Here is a 12,569-nt window from a genome sequence, read left to right on the forward strand (position 1 = left end):
TATTCCCTAACTAATTAGCTCCCTCAAACCGCCATCTTTGCCCTTAAGGTCAGAGAACTGGCCAAGCGTCAAGCTCTGTCTACGCGCCATGTGATGAGAGGAACACGCGCACTCAAATCTTCCCTTCGGGACGCCCCGGTGCGCGACGGGAATAAGGCAACGAACAGCGAGCGCTTCGGGGAAATGGCGGGGAGGGGCGCATGCGCGTGGCCGGGAGAAGGGGAAAGCGCGTGAAGGAGAGGCCCCGCCCCTTGGTTCGAGAACCGGAGTCGAAGCGGCCCAGTTAGAGCCGCAAAATTGAGGGTGCGCGCTTGGCGTCAACGCGGCCGTGGTCAGACGCCCCGGCGGGACTCCTGCGACGAGTGAGTGAGACTTCGTGCGAACGCTTCGAGAGTTTCCGGACCTTCCGGGGAATAGAAAACGGGGGGGAATAGGAGTCGGAATCAGCCTGAAAACGACACGGCGTGAGAAAGGTGAGCTGAACGAGCAGCAAAACTGGCGCTCGATTTTTATTACTCTTTGAAGACTACGGAACTTATGAAATTCCGCAATTTTGTGAGATCCGTTTGCTTACGTAATGACAAAAAGTTTTCGCGAGTAAGGCCAAAATACCGAGGACGAATACCTTGTGTGGAACACGATGTGCAGACAATAAATTTGATGTTGTATGGAGGAAAAATACGAGCGAACAGCAAAAGTTGGGCTTGATTTCTTTCACTTCTAAAGCACTACAGAGGTTATAAAAGTTCGCAATTCTGGTGGGACCTGCTTTCTTATGTAAAAAAAAAGGTGACGCCATCACGGGATAAATAACGACAACGACAAATTTTTATGGAGGACAAATTATAGAGGAGTCTAAATTAGATGTTTTAACGAGGAAAAGGAAACGACCGGGATGTTTCTACTAAATTGTTTGCATAATTATTCGAGTTCCTAGGTTATCGTTACGTTTTTGCTGGCCGGTTCTTATATTACAAGTGATGTGCAAATTCTAGGCAGGTAATATTGCTATATTTGCAAAAGCAAAACATGTGGTGAGTTCGCCTAGCAGTTGTTCACAAGCTCGGGAACGAAAGCGATTGCCAACTGGAAAAAATCGTTTTATTAGCAATTGCTTGTTAAATAGTCCCACGTGTATCTGTGGCTACTTGCCTTGACTACAGTGGCAGAAAAGAACTCAATTTTGCACGGAAATGCGTAATTATTTAACGGGAGATATAATATATTATTCTGATCGAGCTCGGAAAGTGATTTTTTTGGAACGCGTGAACGTTTTCATGGAATGCTACGGGGTCTTCATCTTTACGATTCCCGCTTTAAGATATGAAAGGCTTCAAATGTTTCTCATAAAAAGAGACGTTAAGGTTTTTACGTTCTAAAATAAACGTGTGTTTATTGATTTTTTCTACCTATATTTCGTTCGCTTCCCTTTTTCTCAATGAGGAATCGCTCGGAGCAGTTTCGTGTTTCTTGCGACAGTTTTTTTTTAAACTTTACAAGCAGCACATTTGATTCGACTGTTTAATTAGCAAAATAGGTATAATGTAAGGAAACTCGGCAAAATCTTTTGTTTTACTTTTCCTTAAATTTAATTATCTTTTTCTGAAAGTAACGGTGCTTTTCCTGACTTTTCTGTACTTTTGGACTTCCGAAAATAACTTGAGTGCGCTTTGGCCCCACATTTATTTCGCGCTCGCCTAACGCGATACTCCAAGTTTAGCGCGTTATTAAACACGGAAGACCGTTCCGGAGTGAAACAGAGATTTGAGAAGACAAGGACTGTGGCAGCAGTTTTTGCGCGTTTTTGGCGGCCAGACTTTGGGGAATCTCCGAGTCAGCGTTTACTTTATATTCATCGGGGTTGCTGCATAAGCGAAGGAAGTTCTCCGGAACAAAGAAACGACAAAACGGCGAAGAGCATTTGTTAAGTTGCGCAAGGAAAGACATCCCCGGCTTTAGCTTTTCACAGTGAAATACATTGCGGGAGCGAAAATGTGGCCTTGTCTAAAGGGGCACGAGTCAAGTCGCGACGCCGAAAATTGCGACACCAATGTTAGAGCACGCAAACATTAGGCCACGCCATTGATTTTGTTTGTTATAGCTATTCGGGATACTCAGGGTGGAAAATTGGTGTCGTCTGCGTGATAAGAAAATTCTGGTGATGTAAGGCTGTACGTTACTTTAAAGAAGTTGTATGACCTGCCAGACCCAGTCGCCGAAAAAATAAAACTAAAGCAGTGTATTGTTCTCACGTAGCATAAAAAAGAGGTTAACCCAGCTTGTTGTATTTTATTGTGTTTGCGGCTCAAATGTACGCATCTAGAAAACATGAGCGCGTATTTTTTAGGAAGAAAACGTAACAAAAATTCTGTGAAAAAGCTTTTCTATAAAAAAGGGGAAACCCAAACGCTTGAACAAACTATATACAAAGAAAAAGAATAAAGACGAGGGAAATTTTACGCACGCCCATTTTTAGCACAAATAAAGCAAGGTAAGGAAGTTTACGCCCGCGGAATTTTCACACGAAATAACATAGCGAGGGGCGGCGTCGAGGCATTTCAGTTTTTCTGGCGTTATTACCAACCGGGCATTGGGCAATCCCTTAAGTACAGGTACGAGTCAGACAGTGCTACGGCATCAAGCCAACTTCCCTCTTTCTCAATGATGTTTATGATGATGATGACAATAATCAACATCATTTGGAGGAGCGCAGGTTTCCAAGTTTTTAATATGAACGTTCATTAAAAGTAGTGTGTTAAAACATTCTTCACTAATGAAGAAACTTTTATAAAACCCTGGTTTTGAAGGAAGTTTAGATGAAGACGCAGAAATTTTGGCTTCTTTAATTCAGGTTGATGACGTAGCAGAACGTAGCATGTACCTATATAAGGGAATTTCTCAATTCCGAGTTGCTAATAATTGAAAAACAAAATGAAATTCGTAAGCGCTGCCCCTGGCTTTGTTATCCTGTACAGAAATTTCAGGTGTGTAAATTTTGATTCTATGTTTTTGTGTGCTCATGTATAAGCGTTTAAGTTTTATATCTTTCTGCAGGGATGGTCTTTCTAGAGGTTTTGGAATGTTTTGTTTCCTACTGAAAAGTAATAGGCTTTTTTTCGGCGAGCGGGTACGGCAGCTCTTTTAATGCCTGTTAAATACCCTTATATCACGCGAACTCGGATGACCATGAGCGGCAATATTCTCATACAGCGCAACAACACGAGAGTCCTTTGCCTTTAGCTTTTTTTTATTTTGAAGTACTAAAAAGAGGAGTTGACGAAAAAAGAAAATACAAAAAGAAAAAGCCTTGAGTTACTGCATTCTTTTTAACAAGTACACACATTTGATATAACTCAAAATTTGGTTTGAAGGCAGGGGAAAATTTTATTTCTATTGAGCGCTTGCGAAAATCTTTATGCTGTATTCATAGTGAACTGTCTGTATGTTCGCTGTACTGCGCAAAATGGTATCTTCGCGCATATTGTTAGCTGAGCTATCCAAGATTCACATTCAAGTGATGGGAAGACATTTTTTGGGTCCTATGTACATTGTATACCTATCTTTTTTGGTTTAAATAAATAAATTTCAAACCTAAAAAAAGTTGTTTCGAACTGCGTGTGACTTTGGTCAAGATCGCGTCCTAATAGCGCACACATCGAAATGTTCGTTTCACGACGCCTCGCGCTATAGGACGCCTCGCGTTTTAAAGACGCACAGATATTCGGGATTTTTCGCTATCGAGCATGAAAAGTACAGAGAACACTAGCCGTATAAGCTTCGTTTAATAATGATGCGAGATTATGATTACAACAGATTCGCTCATTGGGTTACGAAAATTCAAAATTGAGACGGCGGACTGCGCAAAAACGTAGACAAGATTGGTCTGAAACGAGGTAGCCGATGACAAAAAAAATATTACGCCTATTTCAAAGCCCCAAAAGCAACAAAGACAAGTAGGAAAAAAATACCTAGGGTCTCAAGTGGGTCCGCAGGTAGCGCTGCCGGGTCAAAGAGAACCGTTGGCACGCGAGTCAAAAATACTCCAAAGTCTGGTCCTCACGAAAAAACAAAACAAAAAGAAAAAAAAAAAACAAGACAATCGGAAGGTGCTAGGCGAGAGTGGTGGGGATAAGAATTTAAATATCGGGTGTGGCAGCGGCAGCTGGTCGCTGTGACCTCACATCAGCCGCGAAATATACAGTTCGAGAACTGCCGCCGGCACTCAGGGCCCAGTGAATCAATGACCCCACTTAAGGAAGAGCCTCGGATCCGAGAGTACCGGCGAAACTGCGCGGACGTCACGTGGGCGGCAGCAAGAAAAGGCCGCCAATTAAGGGTCCTCTCGAAGAAGCGCCCGAAAGTCGTTCGGTAGTTTGAGTCGTTAAAACTTCAGACGGCGCTAAAAAAAAAAAAGAATTGAGGAATTCAAGCCGGCAAGTCACGTAGTAGACGTCCGTTTTCTTACAGAGCAAATTTGTTGCCATTTTTTGGTTTTGAATTTAACCACAATCTTTGGTTACTAACGGAGACCACGAAGCTGGTCGGCGACTTGGTCAAAAATAAGAGTTTGATACGGCACCAAAATACCTGTAAGAGGAGCGTCTGGAGAGACCTGCTTAGTTAAAGGCGGATTTGAATATGCTGACAAGATCCTTCCGGGACTAAAATGTTGTGCTTAAAAAAGTCCTGCAACTTAGTGACATAAAAAACAAGAATCTTACGCAAGACAGAAAAAAAAGGGAAAACAATTTATACGCGGCAGCTGATTTCTATGCGTTGAAATTGCGGCGCTCGTGTTGCAAAACTCGGTGTTTCCTTACAGCGAAGCTGTTTAATAAATCGCCATTTGTCCTGTACGCAGTTAAAAATATCAAGAAAGTGCCGAGCGTGCGCACGTGAGCGCGTGCCTCGCAGCGACCGCCCGGCAGTTAAAGAAACCAAAAAATTACTAGCGCTCGTGTATGCGTGCCTCGCGCTGACAGTTTAGCATCGCCGGCGCACGGTTGTGAAGCCAAGCATACCCACTGAGGAAAATTCGCCAAGATTCCCCCCCCCCTTCCCCCCCAAAAAGAACTCCAGTGATCGGCGCAAACGAGAAAGACGTGCGATAGCGTACGCCTCTCGAAGGCTATCTGCAATGATTATCTCACAGTTATAGCAACAATGATGTAGTAAAGGTCGTTGCGGTAGAGAAGAAGTAAATCCGCTGCAATTGTAGACCTACCCGTCGTGAGGGTGGTGAATGTTGCGTACAGCCTCGCTAGCTTCAAGGCTTACGCGTTATTGTGAGCTTCCTTCATTTTTTTTTCCTTCGTCCTGCAGCGCAAATAATTGGTCACAAAACGACTTTTACGTGATAAAAAGGGTCCAGCCCTGACCTGTTGGGAAGAATTGTTATAGGTTATAATGATTCCGAGGCAGATGGCAGGTCTATTAAGATCATTTTTTTGTATCAGTTTTGATTGGAAGTCTGCGAGGTACCGCTGTAAATACATGTTGGGTAAAGTAGGTTGGACGTGGTTTGCAGTGCCAATTAACTGTAGCAGTTTCGACTCAAGAACGATGCTGCGAGATATTGCAATAATCAGCGCCCTTACACTATATTAAGAAAAATGACCAGCGACCAGCTTGTTCTTTGTAAGCGTTTGCGGTTTCGACTTGAAAAACAGTGGCGGGGCTTAGAAAAGGACTTGCGAAAATTCTTGGCAATGAATAAAGAAGGCCAAATATTACTTTTATAATAGAGCTATGACCTTGATAGTTGTGTGTGAACAACCCAAAAACTTTACCATCCCTTCATAAAGAAAGTCGACAGAAGCACGGAAGCTTCGTCCAATCAAATGAAAGTGCGTACAGTTGATCGTCAAACCTTCAACTACCCAAATTGCAAACGAAGACAAACCCATGCGATGACTTTTCGCACTCTGGGCAAACGCACGTACGAGTGGTTTCAATGAGTACGTGGTTTACGCGATAGAGGTATACTCCTTCCTCATAATCGACGCTTGTTTTGTATTATCTAGAACTGTTCCGTTTTCGCGATGTTCAAGTGAATGTTTTGACACACTGGAAACCCGGTTCCATGCACGCGCTGTGTGTCCAGAGATCTTGCCAGAGCTTCTCGGTCGACCAAGCAGTCTATGGGATGACGCATTAGTTTATTGACAGGACGTCATCAGTCTTACTAAGAAAGCCTTCGCTTTAAAAAAATGGCTACCGCTTAGCTCAGCTAACCATGGATATCGAAGCAAAAGCTTGGCTAAGTGTGCTTGAGTCTTGCTTTTTAATTTAGCTGTATTGCCGACCACGTCTCAAAGCCGTTCGGTTCCGTGCAACGCTCACAGAAGGAGGCCGAAAGAACGCGGCGTTCATTCATGGCGAACGCAACGTTCCTTTTAGCCGGGCGCGAGACGAGTCACGTTGCCCGAAACTACCCAGAGCCGCATGCATGGGAAGCTGCGGGGGTGGTCGGCTGCCTCGGCCGCAGCGGCGGTGGCGACCGCTGTCGGCGCCCACAGGCGCCAACAGCGGGCCCTGCGAATCAAACGATGCGCTTCGAGAGGTGTGTCGCCGGGGATGTGTCTCACGTCAAAAGGTGGCTTTGCGCATCCTTCACAAAATCTCTGGACGAAAGTAATAAAGCGTTGCTTTAAGACTGCTCATTAATAGCCGAAACTGCTTTGAAGGGAGTGGCATGCAGTTGAGACAAACATGACAGACTTAGCAACGGTCATCGACGCAGCGGCTGGCACGTGACTAGGCCGTTCTTGAGTTGTTTCTCGAGTTCTCCCCTGCGTGTTTCCCCGTTGCCGCGAACGACGCCAATTTTCAGCGAACGCTTGATTACACCCTCATGTGGTTGTTAGCTCTGGCCGTCTAGGGGTACCCGCAGCTTGCGTATAATGAGCTTGACGTTCCTTGTCAAGTCATTAGGCCTAACTCTCGGGCTGGCAAACGCTAAGCCTAAACGTAGTTCTAACGAAAGCAACTGGCCAAGACCCTCAGCTATAGTGAAAAAGACAAGAAGGAAAATACAGAAAAACAAAAGAATGACGATGACACGTTTACGCCCGCATCTCAAGCCACAGAAGCGTAGACCTCTTCAGCAAACAGAATCTGGCTCCCCGTACAGCGAGGCATACGTGTGGGGTTGCACTGAAGAATGGTTTATAAAACGGTTAGTCAACCCAGTCATTCGAATTAATCGAAAAGTTTCACTAATCGATCAATAATTCGATCGATCGATGACCCAGTTCTCTTAGAAACCACAAAATACGCGATTCAACAATCAATTTGGAATTTTTATGATAATTAGGTTAACTTTCAATAATTATTTCATAAATTATGTGTTTTTAAAATATTACTTATTTAAAACAACTATTTATTTGAAGCCTATTGTTGTCACCCGCACGGCAAACACCAAGATAACCGAACCCAAGAATTATGTGCACATGCTCTCATTCTTTTGCATGTACTCTGAAACCGGGGCGTTGCACCGTGTTACAGAGCAACAGTGCAGCATCGAGCTGATGTTTTGCAATAGACGATGTTTGTTTAGCACCAATTTCTGGTTCTTTTGCATGATATTCTGTGCTAGAATTTCAAGTTCTGAACGTACTATTTGTGTTGCTCAGTTCTTTTATTCCCCTCCCTCTCTTTCGTTCTTTGATTCCCCTTTCCCTTAAGGTATTTTTTGTAATTTATTGTATTTGATCCAGAGTAGCAGTTTATCTCTATAAAATACCTTAACGATAATGGTTTTCTCGCTCCATTCCACATACTTATATCACCTGTACTAGCGGCTTTCAATAAAGGATTCTGCGTGAACATGCTTATCTCTATAAAGCCCTATTTGTGCCGAGCTGCGCAGGTATAGGTAAACGCACGAGATTAAATGCGGATATACAAACGTACCTTCATATGCCGATATGACAGAATTCATTATATTGAACTGCTGTAATTTTTATGCGGAACAAAATTTACTTATATGTAAATTCAAAAAGTATTGTATTGCCCGCATCTTTTAATTTGAATGTATCTTTGTACCATGATAGTGTGTTTGCCGTTGAACTACATCCGGGAAGAAATGTACGCAACAAAAGCGTAGGAGAACCAGGATCGAAGCAAATATTTATCTTTTTAAGTGCCAAAATAAGTAAAATTAATTGTCTCCGACAAGGCTGTTGTACCCATGACAGGGCTTCTAGCGGATGTTGAATAAACAGTACGCGGCAGGGGCTTATGTTCTCCCTCTCTACGAAGGAAATTGGGGTAATAATTTCGAAAAAAATTGCTATTTCGTCCTTTGTAGTCGACGTTCATTCAAACCAGGGAATCGCTTCGAGGTACTGCATAGTCATGCGAACTAGGCAAACATAAATTTCTTCTTAAAAAGAATCAGGGGCCGAAGTAAGCGCGCCGGATATATTCTGCTCGGGACTCAATCTACCCAAGGCTGTTTGCCCTTCGATCGTACGGTGGTTCCATCCGCAGGTAAGTAAATTTAATTTTGCTGTACGCTTGCTGTTCAATTTTCTGTTCACAACGTGATGAAAATGGATTCATTATGTTGGAGGACAGAAGGACGGAAAAGAACCCTGAAGCGTATTATCTTCCTCGGCCTGCAGATAAATACGAGAAGTAGTTTATTTGGAGTTTCGAATTCTCAAACACTAGCAATAACACAAATGGGTTCTTGTTTTAATTAATTTCGCATTTTATTTATCTTCTGTTTCATTTGCCCACTAGGTCAGTTTCCTCATGCAGAGTAGCAATTTTCATCCTCTATTATTTACGAGCGGTGTATTTCTGATATTGCCACATCTGCCTACCTCCCTTTCTTGGTTTTTTGAAGAATTACAAAACATCGAATACAAATGAGCAAAAAGAGCTTGCACTTTTTTTTCTTTTTTATTCAACATTAACTGCCAGGAAGATAAAGACAAATAGCGATAAGGCGTCCCGAACACTTAAGCATAGGTACCAGTGGACACGTTTTTAAGTATACACTACGAGGTCTCCTCAGTGGCTCGTGGTATAGGTCTAGTTAAAAAAAAAACAATAGGAAAGCCTGCCCGTTATTGTTTGAATTGCACGCCGTTGTACCCTACATAAAATCAGGTAGCGTCCCCTGCAGTGGCGGGCCCCAAAATTCATAATTTCCCATTGAACTGCCACCTCCCATTTGTTTTTACACCTTTTTGGAAAGTTCTTGAAGTGCTCGGGGACAACTTACAGAACCTCCCTGCGAACCGAATGCAGTGGTACATCTTTTTTTCCCGTGTTTGCTTAAATGAGCCATGAAGAGAAAATGCAAGTTTGTTTTATTCGAAAGATTTTGTTTCATAGTGCCCCCAGCGCTTGTCCGGATACAAACGATGCTTTATTCACTGAGAAATTAATCAATTTCAGCTATAACTTTGATTTTTTCGCTAAATCGTTTGTTTTCGGGGTCTGCAATGACATCACAGGAACCGACCGCTCTGTAGCCTAGAGTACCTTGATTCACGCGTCCGCCATACAGGGTAGAGACATGTATACGCTGGAACCGCCATTTTGGGTCGCTCGCTCACCGCCGAAGCAAGTCATTGTGTCAAAACCGCGCTAAAATTATCGCCGAAACGCGGTTTACTGGCAAATTTTGAATCATCTTATTTGTTTCGTGTTGCTAGGTCTCATGAGAATCGAAAAGAACAACGCGTTGAGCACGTTTACCCAATGGCGGCGGCACGGTACCGTTCAAAAGGTGTCTTTACCCTGTACGACAGTGCTGGTTTCCAGGTGCCCTAAGGTGGCGTTCCACCGTTTCTTTACGTTACCTGGACCCAGATGGCGCCACTATACCGTGTCAAGCCTTTGGGTTCTTTTTGACCGTATTTAAACCTGGCTTGTTTTTGTTCTGGGAGAAAATAATCGTTACCTGAAGCAGTGCTCAATCGGCAAATATGTTCACGTAAGACACCGTTGCTTGCGTCAATCGGCCAGTGACGTCTGAGATAACCCCAACGCCCCGCAGCGCTGTGCAGCTAAACCAAGCATAATGCGCGCAGTACCAACAGCAGTACGCATCGGTACTTGAATGTTTTCATGTGCTTTCGTAACTTCCACGGTTTGTCCCACCATTCGTATTGCTTTGTAAAGAATTCGCCCTAAATTTAAGCGCAATTCGCTCGTTCGGCTAGCTTATAAGCTCTACCTAATTTGCGTCTGCTTGTGCGGCCTCCGCCAATCGCAGAGCTGGCTCGAATGATATCATAGGTTCTGTTGCGGGAAATGAGCTGGTGGGTCACATGGCCATTCCCTTTTTTTCCTAATTATGTAGCTTATTTGAGCGAAATTTACGTTAATAGTGGTGTCAGTACGGTTCTAACGGGGCAATCTTTTGAATGAACCAAACTTGTGTTTTCTCTTCATGGCTGCTTTAAGACGCAAAGCGTAATATCACTAGACTCCTTCATGTTCATTAAAGTGATAGTAGTTTTCAAATCTAGTTTAGCGAAGTGGGCTTGTTATCAACATCACCTGCATACCCTACGTTTAAGAAAGCACTTCAAAAAGCCTGCCCAGCAATACAGCAATCCAGTGCGGCAACTGAAGCCCGGTGACAACCGGGGTCGTGCAACCCTAGGCAAACCATTGGAACCTTCTCAATACAGTTTCCTCCGACCTGTTGTGCTTTTCATTAAGCTGCAGTCTACGGGTGGCCTGTCGAGTTCACGGTTGTGTTGACCTGTGTAAAAGTGTGTCCAGTCTATGTTAAAGCATTCGTTTTGGAATTCCTCTCGTGGCTGTACAATGTTTTGTTCGGGTTTCTTCCACCCCTACCAGGTACGTTCACCTCTGCCCACGTTAGTGAACCGTTAGCCGTCCTCGTACGATGGGAAGCTCCGAAGCGGTCACGCGGTTACGTACAGGTGCGTCAAAAGAATAGAAACACGGTCTCGCAAATTTTCAGGAATTTGTTTTTCCGATAACTGCATGGCTGCACTGGTGCGCTTTTAAAGGAGTCCTCCTTAACAGAAAAAGCTTCTTATAAACCGGTTGTGGCTGGCATAATGCCAGCACGACAAATATGTTGGGATATTCACAAATCCTTGTTTCAATTACTTCCTACGGCACCTGTAAGTACTGTCAACAGTTTCCCGCAGTTGTGACTCATTACGGAGTTCGCTTGCAATGCTGTACACGTGAAACTTTTCATTGCCCTTCCCATCTTATCCGAAGTGATGTTGAAATTGCATTTGGCTGTAGAGAGAGAGAGAGAGAGAGAGAGAGAGAGAGAAAGAGAGAGAAGGGAGGGCGGGTTGGAGGGAGGGAGAAAGAGAGGGAGGGAAAGAGGGGGGGAAGGAGGGAGTGAGAAGGACTCGAGCGGGCTACAAAACCCGTTTAGCGAAGAAAACTTGTTGGCGAAAAACAGCACAGGAAGAAATGTTACAAACGAGCGAGCCAGTGCGCAGGAAGATGAGAGGAAAGTGCGGCACCGCTCAAACTTTTAACAGTGCGGCGTCTGTGAGTTGGCGTCCCACGGTGCCTACTGGGATTTGCGTTTTACGGCCTCGCAAAAAGGGCAGCTTGTCCTGGGGCATTAACGCTCGCGCACCTTTCAGCAAATTTTGACGCGGCAATAATGGGTTCTCATGCGTAAAGTTGGGGTCTGCGACAACACATTAGCCCTTTCTTTGTTGTGCCTTTACGCCACGTTTGTTTGAGTGGCTGGAACACCGGCGAAAGTGAACGCTGTCAACGCGGCAGTTTCGAAACGTCAAAGTTTTACCCGCTCCCCATGGAACCGCTGCGGAAAAAGGCACGTCACTTGCGACAGCGAGTGAAAATGGTGTTCAGGTTTGTGAGGCAGATGACGGCGCGGACGTTTCCGGCAATTTCCCTCGTCGATACCATGCACCCTAGCGTAGTGTAATCGCTTTAACGTTCATAACCAGCTGGTAAATGTCGTAACGGGAATTAAAACTTAACATCCACGCGTCGGCTAAACGGGATAAACAGCGACGGACCCTTCCTACGCATACGTTAACGAAACGCACTGCCGTATAGTAGATGTTTACGAGCTTGTACGAGCGAGCCGCTGATATTGGACAAAACGGGGAGTGAGAGATTTGTATACTGGGCAGACGGACGGAAAAACTGAGCACGTAAGCATTGGCGGTATCATAAATGGTAACGGGTCGGGAGAAGAAACATACACGAAAAAAATTTTTTAATTCAATGCCGGGCGTCACACGCTTCGTGGGTGCGTCAAAGAGAAGGGAACGCGCCGGGAGGTTTTGTCGGGAAGTACGACTGTCCCGCCGTTAATTACCGAGGAAAAAGCGCAGTAACTGCAAAAAGCGTTAATTGCGGCGGAAGAGATGGTTTGGGCGGACTCCGGATCGAAGGCAGCTTTGTTTCTCCGGCTCGGGTGTCTCTCTTCCCATTTTATTTTTATTTCGGGCCATTCATTCCCCACCTCTCTCCAAAAAACAAAACAAGAAACAAAAAACAAAAATACAAAATGATGCAGCAGCTGGCACAGGCGTCGTATTGGATTCGAAAATATAGTCGCGGTCATTTTT

At 44.4% G+C, this 12,569-nt stretch overlaps 1 protein-coding gene across 1 annotated transcript in view; it reads left to right on the plus strand.

Moving 5' to 3' along the window:
* The first annotated feature begins 311 nt into the window (after positions 1 to 311).
* LOC144159603 (orexin receptor type 2-like) overlaps positions 312 to 12,569 on the plus strand; it is a 100,697-nt gene continuing 88,439 nt past the window's right edge. The window contains exon 1 of the mRNA XM_077691191.1: positions 312 to 473. The gene's annotated coding sequence lies outside the window, so the exon portion shown is untranslated. The remainder of the gene's footprint in view (positions 474 to 12,569) is intronic.

The sequence above is a fragment of the Haemaphysalis longicornis genome, unplaced genomic scaffold, assembly GCF_048455015.1.
Source record: "Haemaphysalis longicornis isolate Haplotype H1 unplaced genomic scaffold, Haemaphysalis longicornis Haplotype H1 scaffold_10, whole genome shotgun sequence".
Classification (NCBI taxonomy): Eukaryota; Metazoa; Arthropoda; class Arachnida; order Ixodida; family Ixodidae; genus Haemaphysalis; species Haemaphysalis longicornis.